The sequence below is a fragment of the Rattus norvegicus genome, chromosome 20 (genome assembly GCF_021556685.1).
Source record: "Rattus norvegicus strain SHRSP/BbbUtx chromosome 20, alternate assembly SHRSP_T2T, whole genome shotgun sequence".
Classification (NCBI taxonomy): Eukaryota; Metazoa; Chordata; class Mammalia; order Rodentia; family Muridae; genus Rattus; species Rattus norvegicus.
This window is the reverse complement of record NC_141553.1, coordinates 29,320,449-29,325,106: the sequence shown is the minus strand read 5'-3', so window position 1 is coordinate 29,325,106 and position 4,658 is coordinate 29,320,449.

Sequence of the window (4,658 nt, the reverse complement as noted above, 5' to 3'; positions counted from 1 at the left end):
GCAGACGCCAGTGCGCAGGCGCGGGCCCCGCCCAACTGGGCGCAGCCTGACTCAGCGTCGCTGCGCAGCGCGCCTGCGGGGAGGGAGGGTGCGAGGAGGACTTCGTGAAATTCTCTGGCTGGGCCAGGTGGCGGGCGAGGTGCGGGTGGTGCTAAAAGAAAGCCATATCTGGTGTTTCAATCAAGGTCAGGCGCTGAACGGTCTCTTTCGCTTTGCAATGTGAGGAATCTAGCCCAGGGCCGTACCAAGCCCTGAACTGCTTCTTGTGTGCCCCCTAGTATCTTTTAAGTCTTGTTTTTGAGATGCCTAGTCACTGTCGCCTTGCTTGCTGACATTTCAGTGTTGCCCAGCCGACCTGGAACTCTCACAACCTTCTGCCTCAACCCGTCGGAGAATGTCGGGGGGGGGGGGGGGGGGCGGGTGATTTTGTTTGCAGTTTCTGGTATTGAACCCAGAGGTAGAATACTTGGTAGCCAAGTGTCTACCTCTGAGCTGCACATCACCACTCGCCCCACCCCCAGCCTACTCCTTACTTTATTTTTATAAAAAGAGTATCACCAAGTTCCCCAGGAAGGCCCTGAACCTGCAATCCTTCTGCCTGAGCCTTCCTTGTATAGTGGTGATCAGTTTTTTGAGACAGGGTCTCGTGTAGCCCAAAGAGGCCTACAACTGGCTGTGTAGCTGAGGAGTCAGTGTATCCCAGGCTGACCTCACTTCCAACTCCTGATCCTCCTGCCTGTGCCGCCATACATATTCTGTTTGGTTCTAGGAACCAAACCCAGGGCTTCACGAAAGCAGGCAAGGACTCTACCAACTGAATGATCTCCAGCCCCCATTTACTGTGACTCTTGCCGTGTTTACAGATGAGAACGAACAGGTTACAGATTTGCCTAAATCCTTTCACTCAAGATTCAAATCCACAGCGTACCTTTCTGAAGTTGTCAATCCAGACTCAGCAAACGGCAAAGAAAGAAGCCTTTATTTATTTGTGATCTTAGGAACTGCAGAGAGGTCTCTGAGTCAGTGAAGGCAGGGGCAATGGAAGTCTGATCGTGAAAGCAGAAAAAAAAAGCAGTAAAAATGTATTTTCAGGGATCTTGTGTTGCTTGGAGAAAGAACAGATAACGGACTCATGACCAATGGAAGATAAAAACAAGCAGACTTGCCGGTGCTTGGAGTCCTAGCACTGGGAAGGCTGAGGCAGGAAGAGCTACAGGGCCCCTAAGCCACACAGTAAGACTCTGTCTCAAACTACTACTACATAATAATAATAATAATAATAACAACAACAACAACAATAAAGTAAAATAACATTTTATAAAAAGGTTCTGGGTGGTAGGAGGAATCTCTCAGCTCTTAAGAACCCTTGATGCTCTTCCAGAGGACTAATTGGGAGGTTGTCACAACCACCTGCAAATCTGACTCCAGAAATGTGATGCCTCCTGGTACACCTGCACTGGTGTACACATCCCACACACAGGCACATACATGTAACTAGCAATGAAACACATTATTATTATTATTATTATTATTATTATTATTATTATTAGGCTGGGTTGGGAAGGATGTGCCTTTAATCCCAGCTTTCAGGAGGCAAAGGCAGATAGATTTCTGTGAGTTCAAAACCACCCTGGACTACAAAGCAAGCTTTAGATCAGCCAGGGCTACACAGTTGGGCCTCTGTCTCAAAAACAAAATATCACTACCAAGCTGTCAGGGTAGATGATGTCTGTGACCCCAGCACTTGGGAGATTGAAGCAGGGAGAGCTAGAGTTCCAGGTCAAACTGGGCTACTAGTTTTGAGATCCTGTGAAGAAGGAGGAAGGAGGAGAGGAGGAAGAGGAGGAGGAGGAAGCAGCATGACATCTCAGGCTGTGACCCCAGGCTGATGTTAGGATCATCGTAAGGTCGTCATAAATTCAGGTTAGCTTTCGCTAACTAGCGTGAGACCCTTCAGTCAAAAACCTAAGAGAGGAAGGAGTCCAACCCTTTCTAGGGAAATAGCTGCTGGGGACAGAAGACATTTTCTTCAGTAGTAGTCACTGGGAAGGTGTCCGTGCTCCTGTAACTTAACACTCACCCATGTTCTTCATGAAACTCCGTGTGTCACGTACACATGAAGGCAAGAAAGGAGGAGGGGCTGGGAAGAGCCATTCATTCAACACAAAGGGGACAAGACAAATAAGTGGGGGGGAGGGGCGACCGTGATCAAATGTATTCAGTCTATATAAGCATGGGGACGTTGTTATAAGACCCATTGCTGTATATAAGTAATGTAGTCTAACACATTTTGTTAAATGGTGAGCCAGTCAAGGTGGCTCAGTGAATAAAGGCACATGCTGCCAAGCCTGAAAACACGAGTTCGATCCCTGGTACCCACATGATAAATGAGGCAAACCAACTCCTACAAGTTGTCTCCTGATCTCACTTGCCACCATGATGCATGTGCCTACACACACACTCACCAATAAGGTAATAGGTAAATGTAATTTTTCAAAAGCTGAACAAGATGGGGATGTTACAGTCACTAGAAAAGGGAACAGGAGGAAGTAAGCCAGAATTGGAGAAACCCACTGAATCCACCTCACCCTCGATTCTGCCTCCCAACCCTCCCGAACACATTCCAGCCCAGGTGAGGAAAGGCAAGTGGCCCAGCAAAGTCACTCACAGTGCTCTGCAGCTGGCCCTGGGGCTGACACACACACCCAAGAACAGTACCAGCTAACCCACAGGCAACATGAGCACAGGACTTGCAGCACATTGGCACGAGCCCTTAGAGGTTATCAGGCCTGGGGAAAAAGAGACAATCATCAAAGATCACGCAGCATCTTGGGCAACAGTCTTGTCTGAAGCAAGTCTCCTGACTTAGGGGAAACCCAGCCATATTCCAAACTCTTGCAGCCCTCTCTCCCCTCGTAGACACACAGGCCTCAGACCCTCCTTCTTCAGTTCCTGCTAGCAGTTCCCACTTCCCCTGGGGAGCAAAGTGGGGAAGTGGGCGCTGAGCAGGATGTCTGAGCGGCTGAAGAGAGCTGGGAGATGTGCCCTTGTAGAACACGATGGCTCCAAGCTAAAGAGGCAAGACAGCCAGACTGTACAATTAGCATCTGCCACGTACCAAGTCGAGACCAGCCTCAGATACAGAAGACACCATGTCAAAACTCACATGTCAGTTTGCATACACAATGAGTATATCGTTATGATTTTTTTTTTTTTTTGCCAAATCAGTGCGTACCTAAATCATCTGTGAAATCGCTCTTAAAGCCACGCATCATGGTGGCCCGTCTTTAAGCACAGTAGTACGTGGGGGGTGGAGGCAGGAGTTAAGACCCTGTAATCTCAGAGTGGAGGGTAGGAGGTGGAGAGGTTTTGAAATGGCTTAATGAGTGTTTGCCCCAAGCTTGATAACCTAAGTTCAATTCTTGGGACCCAAATAATGGGATGAAAGGAAAAAAATTCTCAAAATTTGTGTTCTGACTTCCAGAGGAGCATGGCATTTAAGCGCTCTCTCTCTCTCTCTCTCTCTCTCTCTCTCTCTCTCTCTCTCTCTCTCTTAGTTTAATTTAAAAAAAAAAAAGCAAAACAAAACCACAGGGACAGCAAGATGACAACTCAGTGAGTAATAGCTTACCAATACCAGCAAACCAGAGATCAGTTCCCCAAACCACATAAAGGTGGTGGTGGACCGACCCTATCAAACTGTCCTCTGAACTCCCCAAACACATAGCATGAACCTTTCCCCACCGTGCTACATACACAATAATAAAAAAATGAAAATTTAAACCTGGAAATGTTAATTAAATGAATGCAGAATTCTCTTGATCTGAGCATAGGCATTAAGAGCTGTGAAGTCCTCGGGGCCTTTTTCTTGGTCAAACTGTTCTAACCACAGGGAAGCATTTATTGGAAGTGTTCACAAAGGGCTCCCTATGAGAGGCATGAGACCCAATGGCCGAAGGGTGCTGGGGTGGTAAGGAATTAGGGCTAGTGAGAACAATGTACAAAAATGGTCTACAGGGGAGAGGCAGACATAGCAAGACTGATGTGTGCAGCCAGCCTGCAAGGCAAAGCAGGGCCCCAAAGCTCTCTGTTAAGAGTCGAGCGCTCCCAGACTAACCAGGGTGCCCACAGAGGTGGCCTCTCCAAAGCCTCACAGTGAGAGACCATGCTGAGGTATTTTCTGTGAAATGCTGGATTTTGGTCTGTGGGTTTGAGATAGGTCGGTCTCCCTATGTAGTTCAGGCTAGCTTGGAACTTGTCATCCTACCAAACCTTGGGCAAGCAACTCCTGCTGTTTCAACAACTGGAGGGGTGGGCGAAGGGGGAGGGGTTCCCAGGGAGCTTTTCCCTGGCACAGAGAGGAGAGTTGGAGGCTCCTTCCAGACCAGCAGCCTTCAGAGGAGGTAAGACATCAGCAAGGGGAGGGAGTGAGTCAGGCGCTATGGTAGGGGAATATCACAGCTGACTTACTAGCAATCAAGCTGTTAGCAATCAGGCCCTTTCTGCTGCCCTGACTTGTTAACAAGCAGGTGCTTTATTGATACAAGTTTCACAGAACAAAGACAAACTAATGATTCTCCAGATGATACAGAATGTATGTTTGTCCTTTCACTACACGTCCAGGGTTACAAGTTCAGTCTAATTTGAAAATACAAACA